The 12,704-nt window shown below is 44.2% G+C and overlaps 1 protein-coding gene across 2 annotated transcripts in view; it reads left to right on the top strand.

Moving 5' to 3' along the window:
• Positions 1–12,704, top strand: part of ZCWPW1 (zinc finger CW-type and PWWP domain containing 1) — a 75,289-nt gene that overhangs the window by 54,323 nt on the left and 8,262 nt on the right. The window contains exons 17-18 of one of the 2 annotated variants that reach the window (XR_013385381.1): positions 3–129; positions 225–1,294. The exons of the other annotated variant lie outside the window; for it this stretch is intronic. The gene's annotated coding sequence lies outside the window, so the exon portion shown is untranslated. Of the gene's footprint in view, positions 1–2; positions 130–224; positions 1,295–12,704 lie in introns of those variants that run through there. 2 annotated transcript variants of the gene reach the window in all.

The raw sequence follows: 12,704 nt of genomic DNA, 5'->3' as shown, positions 1-12,704 counted from the left end.
AGGGCAATCCTGTGAGATAAAGGAATTTTATTTCCACCCAACCAAGGAAGAAAGAAAGGCTCAGAGGGGGTCCCCTCACTCACTCCAGTTCCTACTACCTGGCAGGTCTAGAGTGTGGACAATGCTCAGGTCTGTGTCCCTTGTCAACTTGGTGCTTTCCCAACAGACTGGCCTTCTTCCCAGCTCCCCCAGCAGCTTAACCTCCCCATCTCCTCTCTCCACAGCCCTTCCTAAGAAGGCCATTCATCAGGGCTGCTTTCGTCAGGCCACTGGTCAAGCTCTGGGGCCCAGAAGCAGGTCACGGGAGGTATGGGAAGATGATGATGGGTTTCTGAGAACAAGGAAGGAGGAGAAACCGGGGGCCAGATCTTGGTGTCTGCCCTTCCCCATGGTCTGCCTGTGTGCTGCTCCTGACATCAGCACTCTGTTTACTTCCTCTTGTTTTCTATCTGGAGGAGGGGTTACGGGTCCAGGGAGGGTTTGCCTTGCCCTGTTTGAGGGCAGGCATGCAGTGAGCCCTCCAGAGCCCAGCTGGGAAGGGAAGACTCACCCATGTGAAGCAAGTAGGAAGAGGGGATGCCACCTCCCGCTCACTGGGTGCTGGGTCTTTTGCTTACTTGCTGTGTTCTCCTTTTTTTTTTTTTTAAAAAAAAAAGATTTTATTTATTTATTCATGAGAGACACAGAGAGAAGCAGAGACATAGGCAGAGGGAGAGGCGGGCTCCTCAAGGGGAGCCCAATGTGAGACTCGATCCATGGACTCCGAGACTACACCCTGAACCAAAGGCAGATGCTCAACCACTGAGCCACCCAGGTGTCCCATACTTGCTGTATTCTTGATGCTTTGACACCTGGGGCCTCACTGGCCAGGGAGACATTGTCCCTCGCAGTCTAGCCAGTCCTAGAGATAGCAAAGACACGCCCAGGAGCACGCCTTTCCTACGCACACCAACCAGTCCAGAGCCCACACTCCAAACCACCTCTGCTATCTGGCTCTTATGCTCCAGGAGGGCAATATTCCTCTATCCCATTCTCCCCAGGGCAGCTCCTCATCCTCAGAAGCTGCTGACATTATTCCCGCTGGTCAGTGCTCAGCTCGCTTATCCTGCTTTGTCTAGTCTTTTCCACAGTCTCTATGATAAAGGTTCTTGCCCATGTTTTCCCTTTGCTTCCTCATCCTCCTGGGTGACCGTAGCGCCTCCCGACATGGCCCCACATGGAATTCATGCCTCCTGTTTCTAGGGATCTGATAGTATAAATTTTTATTTCATAATCATCATCTCTGTGTCTTTGTGTCTTACCATACCTGATTCAAACTAATCCAAATAAAATTATATTTTAAAATTGTAGTTAAGTCTCCCCAGATCTCAGGAGGCAGGCAGGGTCTATAAGAGTCCTCATCTTACAGGAGGAAACTGAGGTCCTGAGGGAGGTCATGAACATCACGTCAGGTCACATCGCCAGTAAATATCTGCTGTGGTGTTGGGTCTGTGCCCGTGCACAGTGACACTTCCCCACGCAGTTACAGCAGTCAACAGGCCTCTGGGCCACCTTAACAGCCAGGTTCCCTTTCACAGGTTGTCTTCCTGCTACACAGGGAGATGCTTGAGGGCTGACTGGCTCACAGAGCTGTGGGTCCCCGTCACCCGGCATCGTGCACAAGGCGGGCAGGGCTGACTGGTGTGGACAGAGAATGCAGAGAGGTCTTTATCTTTAAAGGGTGGGTGTCAGGTGATGAGGATCCAGGTAGCATTCCAGCCAGTGTGCAGTGTTTTCTCTGTTGGCTCATTTGGTCTCCACTCGGACCCTCTAAGGGAGGTGGCTGTTGTCCCCACTTTCCAGATGAGAAAACAGGCTCCGGGAAGGGAAGGCATCTGCCCAGCATTCTGACCCAGAGCTTGCCTTCTGGGGAGTCTGCCTCTGTCACATTCACACATTTCATGTGTCCTGTGACCGAGACTTCCTCACCTCTCAGCCTCCTCCTCATGGCCCCTGGCTACATTCCAGCTCCCAGCCAACCTGACACATGTCCACTGAGCTGCTAGGAGATGACAGCAGGGGGCAGAGACCTGGAGGTCGTGGGCTGACCCTCGACCTTGCTGAGCTCCCAGGTTGGGAGGAGAGAGGATGCTCACAGAGGAGACCCTGGTCTGCCCTTCCCCTCGAGTAGTGGAGGGCTGTATATGTTGCAAAACAGCTCTCCAGAAATGAAGCCCCAATCAGAGCATTTGCCAATTTCCATGGTGTAAAAACTCCCACGGTATCGAGTTAGCAACTCTTGTGAGGCCCAAAGGTTTCTGTCTCACGTCCACCCCCAAATTTACATGTTGAAGCCCTAACCCCCAGTGGGGCTGGATTCAGAGATGGTGCCCCTAAGGAAACAATGCAGCTTAAAGGAGTCACAGGGATGCAGGGCTGATCCTATAGGATCAGGGTCCTTATAGGAAGTGACAGCAGAGTGCTCTCGCTCTCTCGCTCTCTCTCTTTCTCTCGGTCTCTCTCTGTCTCTCCCTCTCCCTGCCTTCCTCCTCCAAGCACATACTCTGAGGCAAGACCTTGTGAACATATAGCAAGATGGTGCTGCCTACAAGCCACAGGCTTGAGCTCACAACATACCCTTCCCTGCCCACACCTTGATCTGGGACTTTCCCAGACTCCAGAACCGAGAGCCCCCGGGTCTGTGGCACTTCATTAGGGCAATCTGAGCAGACTACTACAACTCCCAGTGTGAATTCACCGCATTTGAGCCAAGAAGAGATGCACAGCAGCAGGTGCTGATCCATTATTCCCACTGTGCACACACAGTAGCATGAACAAGCTCAATAGCACAGATCCGAGTAGTATGTGGTAAAATAAGTAGGGAGGGATAAGCTTCCTTCCTTTGTAATATAATTCATTGTGAGTTTATATTTAATTTTTCTCGATTAAAATTCTTTTTATTGTGATAATGTGTACCTAACAAAAATTTACCATTTTAACCATTTTTAAGTATACAGTTCAGTGGCATTAGGTAGAAGTATAGTGTTGGGCACATATTTAATTTTTAATAATGGCTGTGTTGAAAAAGTGCCCACAACATTCCCCAGAGTGTAACAATCAGCTCTAGCACGCTTCCCTTTTTGGCTTCCTTGGTGATCATCAGGTGCCTTAGCAAATTTAGAAGAAAAAGCCATGAAATGATTTTGTCTATGCGCATTTCACAGAATTCTAATTTAAGATGAGTTATGATTGACACATAAGTCCTCTTCCTCTCTTTTCCTTCCTTCATTGTAAATGGTTTTTGTTATTTGGACTGAGCATGTGCTTACAGGGCTTGAATTGGGAAATGGATCTCAGCTGAAGTGGGGTGTAGTTGGTGTCAGCCCCAGAAGTCCTTGTCATTACATGTCACCAGCCTGTGGTCCTTGTGTGGTTGTAGCGAAACAGCAGACATGTATTCCCTCACAGTTCTGGAGGCCAGAGGTCCAAACTCAAGGTGTCAGCAGGGTTGTGGCCAGGGGTGTCCGGGGGCCTAGGCCTGTCAGGCACCTCACAATCCCTCCTTCCCAGGCTGCCTTCCAGCGTGAAGACTGGCTTCACTGCATTCCCAGCTCAGACAGAGTGGATCAGGGCCCTGGGTGTTCACTGGAGGGTCAAAAACTGGGAGGAAGTGGTTAAGGAACATGCCTGGGGACAACACAAGCGTGTGACAAGGGTGAGACCCAGAGAGAGAGAGAGAGAGAGAGAGAGAGAGAGAGTACTTGCATCTGAGTCGAGTGCGTGGAGAGGCGACCGCAGCAAGGACCCAGGAGGAAGAGGCTTCTCCAGAGTCTGGGCATGGTAGCTGAAAACTGCAAGTCACCCCACCTGCAGTCCTGTCCCCAGCACAGTCTGACATGGGACTTGTGGTCCCTTTGAGAAAATAATTATTCCATATAAGCAAAAGGCGACGCTCCTCGGTACAAACTGGTGAGTGTTGTTTGTGAAGGCAGAGAAGAGGGAGCATCTCTGTTTGTGCTGGATGGGCTGCTGCTGGTTCATGAATTGCTCAAGAAAGCCAATTAAAAAGTAAAGGCGGAGAAGATGCCAAAATCACAGGGGCATCGCTCAGAGTTGGGCTTCCTGTAGCAAAGCAGGGCACAAGCCCTCCTGTTGGACCTCGGGGCCCATTCTTCCTTCACACCCACGTGAGCACTGGTGCCCCCTGCTCATCCTGGGCTTGATGGACTGATGCCCCCTTGTGCTCAGCCAACGGGGGCAGTGGCAGGATCCTGATCAGGGGGAGGGAGGAGACTGAGGTCACATAGGAGCACCTCGGGTCCCTCTGGCTGGGTGGGGGGGTGCGCTGTTCAGGGCTGTGGTCAGGTTCCCTGTGGGTGGGGTCACCTTTTTTTTTAGATGATGGGTTTGTCCCTATTGATTGTGAGATCCGGGTCAGAGCACAACCCATGCCCATGCCTTATGTCAAAATATTGAAGTTATCATAATCTGCCAAATAATACCTCTCCGTTCTGAGAAGTATACCTTCCTAATACAAGTTTGAGAAATGTGTTTTTATACAAATGATGGTTAGCAGAACAAAAACAACTGAACTAATTATCATTACATGATCCTGGATGTTCTGTTTTGGGTTGGACATATTTGCAGGACTTTTAAAGACATGTGGAATTCTTCTTTTCTTTTAAGATTTTATTTATTTATTCATGAGAGACACACACACACACAGAGGCGGAGACACAGGCAGAGGGAGAAGCAGGCTCTATGCAGGAAGCCCAGTGTGGGACAGGACCCCAGATCTCCAGGATCAGGCCCTGGGCTGAAGGTGGCGCTAAACTGCTGAGCCACCTAGGCTGCCCTGACATGTGGAATTCTTCAAGTATTATATATATGTGTGTGTTGCAAAACATAGTTTTTAACTTCTCAGTAAAATCACTAGATATGTTATAATCATTATCCTCATATAATTTGTTTTGTATTGATAATAATGCCACATTAGAGAAACTGTCGTCTTAAATCGTAGTTCTGAGGTAGTTGTGTTTTATCAATTCCATATGGAAAAACTACTCTCTTAGGCAGCAATTGGTACAATTCTTTTTTTTTTTTTAAAGATTTTATTTATTTATTCATGAGAGTCACACAGAGAGAGGCAGAGTCATAGGCAGAGGGAGAAGGAGACTCCCTGGGAGGAGCCCAATGTAGAACTCATCCCAGGACCCCAGGATCACGACCTCAGCCAAAGCCAGACTGCTGAGCCACCCAGGTGTCCCCCAATGCCATTTAAAAACTTGGCTGTGGTGTTTGGATCTGTCTTGCATATGCATCTCAACCTCCCAATCCCCCTGCCCATCCTCCTCTATCCCCTCCTTCCCTGTCCACTGCCCATGGGTCATTCTGAGACCAGTGTGGGATCAACATCACAGTTTAGTTCTCAAAGCCTGTGGTATGTTTTCTGTGATCAGTTCCATGTATGTGTATCTTGGAGGTGGGCTTGGGGCTTCCTATGTAGCTGAGGATCCCTTTCAAGCTTCCTCCTTGTAAAGATAGAAGGCCAAGGGCAGCCCAGGTGGCTCAGCGTTTTAGCGCCGCCTTTAGCCCAGGGCCTGATCCTGGAGACCCGGGATCACGTCCCACATCAGGCTCCCTGCATGGAGCCTGCTTCTCCCTCTGCCCGTGTCTCTGCCTCTCTCTCTCTCTCTCTCTCTGTGTCTGTCATGAATAAATAAATAAAATCTTAAAAAAAAAAAAAAGATAGAAGGCCAAGCTTTTAGTTTCCTCTTGTACTTCTTGTCATGTACTTCTTGTGACTGCAACTGCCTCTAAGGGAAAGCAGTGAGAGAAAAGGAAGAGAAAAAGAGACGGATTCCCCCCACACTCTTTCCTTTTGCCAGTTTCTGTTAGGTGAAGGGGTTTTTTTCTCTGTCTCTTGGTTTCTTCTTTTTTAAAAAAATTTGAATTCAATTTGCTAACATAGTAGAACATCCAGTGCTCATCCCATCAAGTTCCTCCTTAGTGCCCGTCAACCAGTCACCTCATCCCCTGACCTTCTGCAAAACTTTGTTTCCCAGAGTTAGGAGTCTCTCATGGTTTGTCTTCCTCTCTGATTAGTCTCCTGGTTTCTTGAGGTCAATGTAGTCCTTTCTGCTGCTGCCATGCTGCCATTAATGCCCTGAGAGTACCTCTTTGGGACAGGAAATTGCCTCAGGGCAGGCTTGGGTAAGATTAAAAATAAAAACAGGATTTCCCTCCCCTACTCTCCCTGTCCTATTTCCTAGACCAGAAAAAGTTTCTCTTGGAGCTTTTTCTCCCTGTGCCCACTATGTGGTTCTGGGATCTGGGATGCTCTTGAGTGTGAGCTGGAGATACAGCTGATAAAAAAATAAAAACAAAGAAAACCATCAACTCACTGCCATATCTTTCCTTGAGTCTACATTTCTCTCTCCAGTCTGACTTTTCAGTCCTCCCTTATTTGCTTTGTGTACTCTGTCCAGGGTTTTCATCATAACCCATGGAGACATGAGATAAAGTGTTACTTTTTCCCATTATAACCAGCACTGGGATGCCTACCTTGATATTTTAAATCCCACAAACTAAGCATTGTTGTTGCTGTTTGATGCCCTCAATATGTTTTGATTTACTGACATGCTTCTTTCTCCACCCCCCCCCCCCACCTTGTGTACCTCAGACTTTACTTCTTTCTGGTACTTTTATTTTGTCTGAAAATGCCTTTATTTTTCCAATGTTCTTAAAAATAATTTACCTGAGTGTATAATTCCAGGCGGGCATGATTTTTTCTTTACAGTTCAAAGACAACATTGCACTATCTTTTGGGTTCCATTGAGAAGTTAGCTGTATACTTGTGGCTATGCCATAGATACTGTTTTGTTTCTGCTTTTCATTTTTGCCTGCTATTAGCATCCTCTCTCTGTTTTTTGTATTTTGTTGTTTTACCAGTATGTTTCTGGTTATGGACTTCTTATTTATTATGCTTTGAATTTACTGGGCTTCCTGAATAAATACTAGAAAATTCCTAACCATTGTCTCTTCAAATATTGCTTTTTTCCCCCAATTTTTCAGTCTTTCCTTCTGAAGTTCATATTATTAGACACATCCAACTTTCTTACTATCTTTCATGTTTAATTTTTTTCTTCATATTTTTCATCTTATTGTTTCCATACTGCATTCTGGTATATCTCTGGATCTGTCTTAGGCTCATCTAGTAATTTTATCTCTTGCTGTATCTAATTTGCTATTTAATTTACCCACTTACTTTTTTTTTTAAATTTTATTTGTCATGTATATATAGAGAGAGCACAAGTAGGGGGAGCAGCAGGCAGAGAGAGAAGCAGACTCCTTGCTGAGAAGGGGTCATGGGATCCCAGAACGCTGGGATCATGACCTGAGCTGAAGGTAGATGCTTAACCAACTGAGCCACCCAGCTATCCCTATCCACTTACTTTTTTATTCTAATTTTTATATTATATATTTCTAGAGTTTCTTTTTTTGTATATTTTTTATTGGAATTAGATTTGCTAACATATAGCATAACACCCAGTGCTCATCCCATCAAGTGCCACCCTCAGTGCCTGTCACCCAGTCACCCCAACCCCCCACCCACCTCCCTTTCCACCACCCCTTGTTCGTTTCCCAGAGTTAGGAGTCTCTCATGTTCTGTCAGCCTCTCTGATTTTTCCCACTCATTTTCTCTCCTTTACCTCTTTATTCCCTTTCACTATTTTTTATATTCCCCAAATGAATGAGACCATATAATGTTTGTCCTTCTCCAATTGACTTACTTCACTCAGCATAATACCCTCCAGTTCCAACCATGTCGAAGCAAATGGTGGGTATTCGTCATTTCTAACGGCTGAGGAATATTCCATTGTATACATAAACCACATCTTCTTTGTCCATTCGTCTTTCGATGGACACCGATGCTCCTTCCACAGTTTGGTTATTGTGGACATTGCTGCTATAAACATTGGGGTGCAGGTGTCCCGGCGTTTCATTGAATCTGTATCTTTGGGGTAAATCCCCAGCAGTGCAATTGCTGGGTCATAGGGCAGATCTATTTTTAACTCTTTGAGGAACCTCCACACAGTTTTCCAGAGTGGCTGCACCAGTTCACATTCCCACCAACAGTGCAGGAGGGTTTCCCTTTCTCCTCATCCTCTCCAACATTTGTTGTTTCCTGCCTTGTTAATTTTCCCCATTCTCACTGGTGTGAGGTGGTATCTCATTGTGTTTTTGATTTGTATTTCCCTGATAGCAAGTGATGCGGAGCATTTCCTCATGTGCTCATTGGCCATGTCTGTCTTCCTCTGTGAAATTTCTGTTCATGTCTTTTGCCCATTTCATGATTGGATTGTTTGTTTCTTTGGTGTTGAGTTTAATAAGTTCTTTATAGATCTTGGAAACTAGCCCTTTATCTGATATGTCATTTGCAAATATCTTCTCCCATTCTGTAGGTTGTCTTTGAGTTCTGTTGACTGTATCCTTTGCTGTGCAAAAGCTTCTTATCTTGATGAAGTCCCAATAGTTCATTTTTGCTTTTGTTTCTTTTGCCTTCGTGGATGTATCTTGCAAGAAGTTACTGTGGCTGAGTTCAAAAAGGGTGTTGCCTGTGTTCTCCTCTAGGATTTTGATGGAATCTTGTCTCACATTTAGATCTTTCATCCATTTTGAGTTTATCTTTGTGTGTGGTGAAAGAGAGTGGTCTAGTTTCATTCTTCTGCATGTGGATGTCCAATTTTCCCAGCACCACTTATTGAAGAGACTGTCTTTTTTCCAGTGGATAGTCTTTCCTGCTTTGTCAAATATTAGTTGACCATAGAGTTGAGGGCCCATTTCTGGGTTCTCTATTCTGTTCCATTGATTTATGTGTCTGTTTTTGTGCCAGCACCACACTGTCTTGATGACCACAGCTTTGTAGTACAACCTGAAATCTGGCATTGTGATGCCCCCAGCTATGGTTTTCTTTTTAAGAAAGACCCCTGGCTATTCGGGGTCTTTCCTGATTCCACACAAATCTTAAGATGATCTGTTTCAACTCTCTGAAGAAAGTCCATGGTATTTTGATAGGGATTGCATTAAACGTGTACATTGCCCTGGGTAACATTGACATTTTCACAATATTAATTCTGCCAGTCCATGAGCATGGAATATTTTTCCATCTCTTTGTGTCGTCCTTCATTTCTTTCAGGAGTGTTCTGTAGTTTTTAGGGTATAGATCCGTTACCTCTTTGGTGAGGTTTATTCCTAGGTATCTTATGCTTTTGGTGTAATTGTAAATGGGATTGACTCCTTAATTTCTCTTTCTTCAGTCTCGTTGTTAGTCTATAGAAATGCCACTGATTTCTGAGCATTGATTTTGTATCCTGCCACACTGCCAAATTGCTGTATGAGTTCTAGCAATCTTGAGGTGGAGGCTTTTGGATTTTCTACGGACAGTGTCATGTCATCTGCAAAGAGGGAGAGTTTGACTTCTTCTTTGTCAATTTGAATGCCTTTAATGTCTTTTTGTTGTCTGATTGCTGAGGCTAAGACTTCCAGTACTATGTTGAATAGCAGTGGTGAGAGTGGACATCCCTGTCTTGTTCCTGATCTTAGGGGAAAGGCTCCCAGTGTTTCCCCATTGAGAATGATATTTGCTGTGGGCTTTTCGTAGATGGCTTTTAAGATGCTGAGGAACGTTCCCTCTATCCCTACACTCTGAAGAGTTTTGATCAGGAATGGATGCTGTATTTTGTCAAATGCTTTCTCTGCAATCTATTGAGAGGATCATATGGTTCTTATTTTTTCTCTTGCTGATATGATGAATCACATTGATTGCTTTACGAGTGTTGAACCAGCCTTGCATCCCGGGGATAAATCCCACTTGGTCATGGTGAATAATCTTCTTAATGTATTGTTGGATCCTATTGGCTAGTATCTTGTTGAGAATTTTTGCATCCATGTTCATCAGGGATATTGGTCTATAATTCTCCTTTTTGGTGGGGTCTTTGTTTGGTTTTGGAATTAAGGTGATGCTGGCCTCATAGAATGAGTCTGGAAGTACTCCATCTCTTTCTATCTTTCCAAACAGCTTTAGTAGAATGGGTATGGTTTCTTCTTTAAACGTTTGATAGAATTCCCCAGGGAAGCCATCTGGCCCTGGACTTTTGTGTCTTGGGAGGTTTTTGATAACTGCTTCAGTTTCCTCCTGGTTATCGGCCTATTCAGGTTTTCTACTTCTTCCTGTTCCAGTTTTGGTAGTTTGTCATTTTCCAGAAATGCGTCCATTTCTTCTAGATTGCCTAATTTATGAGCATATAGCCGCTCATAGTAAGTTTTTAAGATCGTTTGTATTTCCTTGGTATTGGTGGTGATCTCTCCTTTCTCATTCATGATTTTATTAATTTGAGTCTTTTCTCTCTTCTTTTTAATAAGGCTGGCTAATGGTTTATCTATCTTATTAATTCTTTCAAAGAACCAACTCCTGGTTTTGTTAATCTGTTCCACAGTTCTTCTGGTCTCTGTTTCATTGAATTCTGCTCGAATCTTTATTAGTTCTCTTCTTCTGCTGGGTATAGGATCTATTTGCTTTTTTTTTCTCCAGCTCCTTTAGGTGCAAGGTTAGCTTTTGTATTTGAGTTCTTTCCAGTTTTTGGATGGATGCTTGTATTGCGATGTATTTCCCCCTCAGGACTGCTTTTGCTGCATCCCAAAGATTTTGAACGGTTGTATGTTCATTCTCATTAGTTTCCATGAATCTTTTTAATTCTTCCCTAATTTCCTGGTTGACCCTTTCATCTTTTAGCAGGATGGTCCTTAACCTTTACGTGTTTGAGTTCCTTCCAAACTTCTTCTTGTGATTTAGTTCTAATTTCAAGGCATTATGGCCTGAAAATATGCAAGGGACGATCCCAATCTTTTGGTATCAGTTAAGACCTGATTTGTGACCCCAATATGTGGTCCTTTCTGGAGAAAGTTCCATGTGCACTGGAGAAGAATGTGTATTCAGTTGCATTTGGATGTAAAGTTCTGATATTTATCTGTGAAATCCATCTGGTCCAGTGTATCATTTAAAGCTCTTGTTTCTTTGGAGATGGTGTGCTTGGAAGATCTGTCGATTGTAGAAAGTGTATTCAAGTCACCAAGTATTAGTGTATTATTATCTAAGTATCTCTTAACTTTGGTTATTAATTGATTGATATACTTGGCAGCCCCACATTCAGGGCATAAATATTCATGATTGTTAGGTCCTCTTGTTGGATAGATCCTTTAAGTATGATATAGTGTCCCTCTTCATCTCTTACTACAGTCTTTGGGATAAACTAATTTATCTGATATAAGGATGGCTACCCCTGCTTTCTTTTGAGGACCATTTGAATGGTAAATGGTTCTCCAACCTTTTATTTTCAGGCTGTAGGTGTCCTTATGTCTAAAATGAGTCTCTTGTAGACAGCAAATAGATGGGTCTTGCTTTTTTATCCAGTCTGAAACCCTGCGCCTTTCGACGGGGTTATTAAGCCCATTCACGTAGAGTTACTATTGAAAGATATGAATTTAGTGTCATCATGATACCTCTTCAGTCCCTGTTTTTGTGGATTGTTTCATTGGACTTCCTCTTTCTTTTACAGAGTCCCCCTTAATATTTCTTGCAGAGCTGGTTTGGTGGTCACATATTCTTTCAGTTTTTGCCTATCTTGGAAGCCCTTTATCTCTCCTTCTATTCTGAATGAGAGCCTTGCTGGATTAAGTATTCTTGGCTGCATGTTCTTCTCATTTAGGACCCTGAATATATCCTGCCAGCCGGTTCTGGCCTGCCAAGTCTCTGTGGAGAGGTTTGCTGTTATCCTAATGCCTCTCCTCATAAATGTTAGGGATTTCTTGTCTTTTGCTGCTTTAAGGATCTTCTCTTTATCTTTGGAATTTGCAAGTTTCACTATTAAATGTCAAGGTGTTGAGCGGTTTTTACTGATTTTAGGCGGGGGGCGGGGGGGGGCGGATTTCTCTATCTCCTGGATCTGAATGCCTGTTTCCCTTCCCAAGTTAGAGAAGTTCTCAGCTATGATTTGTTCAAATACACTTTCTGGACCTCTGTTCCTTTTGGTGTCCTTGGGAACCCCAATTAAACATAGATTTTTCCTTCTTAGGCTGTCATTTATTTCCCTTAACCTATCCTCATGATCTTTTGGTTGTTTCTCTTTTTTCCTCAGTTTCCTTCCTTACCATCAACTTGTCTTCTATGTCACTCACTCGTTCTTCTACCTTGTTAAACTTTATCGTTAGGACCTCCAGTTTGGATTGCATCTCATTTAATTAATTAATTAATTTAATTCTTTCTTTAAATCAGGTCGAATTCGTAGGTTTTCATGATGATTTGAAAGTTATCTAGGTAAGTTGGTGGGGATAGGTGACTTGGGGACCCTACTCCTCCACCATCTTGCCTTTCTAGAGTTTCTGTCTGTGGTTCCCCCCAGCACCATCCCCACCCCTCCAGTTTGCCTGGTTGTTTCCACATTCTCTTGTTTTGTCATACTTCAATATATTCTTTTCTTTCCTTTTTTTTTTAAAGATTCTATTTATTTATTCATGACAGATAGAAAGAGAGACAGAGACACAGGCAAAGGGAGAAGCAGGCTCTACACAAGGAGCCCGATGTGGGACTCGACATCGACTCCAGGATCACTCCCTGAGCTGAAGGCAGATGCTCAACCACTGAGCCACCCAGGCATCCCTCTTCT

This window comes from Canis aureus, chromosome 8, assembly GCF_053574225.1.
Source record: "Canis aureus isolate CA01 chromosome 8, VMU_Caureus_v.1.0, whole genome shotgun sequence".
Lineage (NCBI taxonomy): Eukaryota > Metazoa > Chordata > Mammalia > Carnivora > Canidae > Canis > Canis aureus.
The sequence above is the reverse complement of the archived record's forward strand: the minus strand, read 5'-3'. Positions and strand labels throughout refer to the sequence as shown.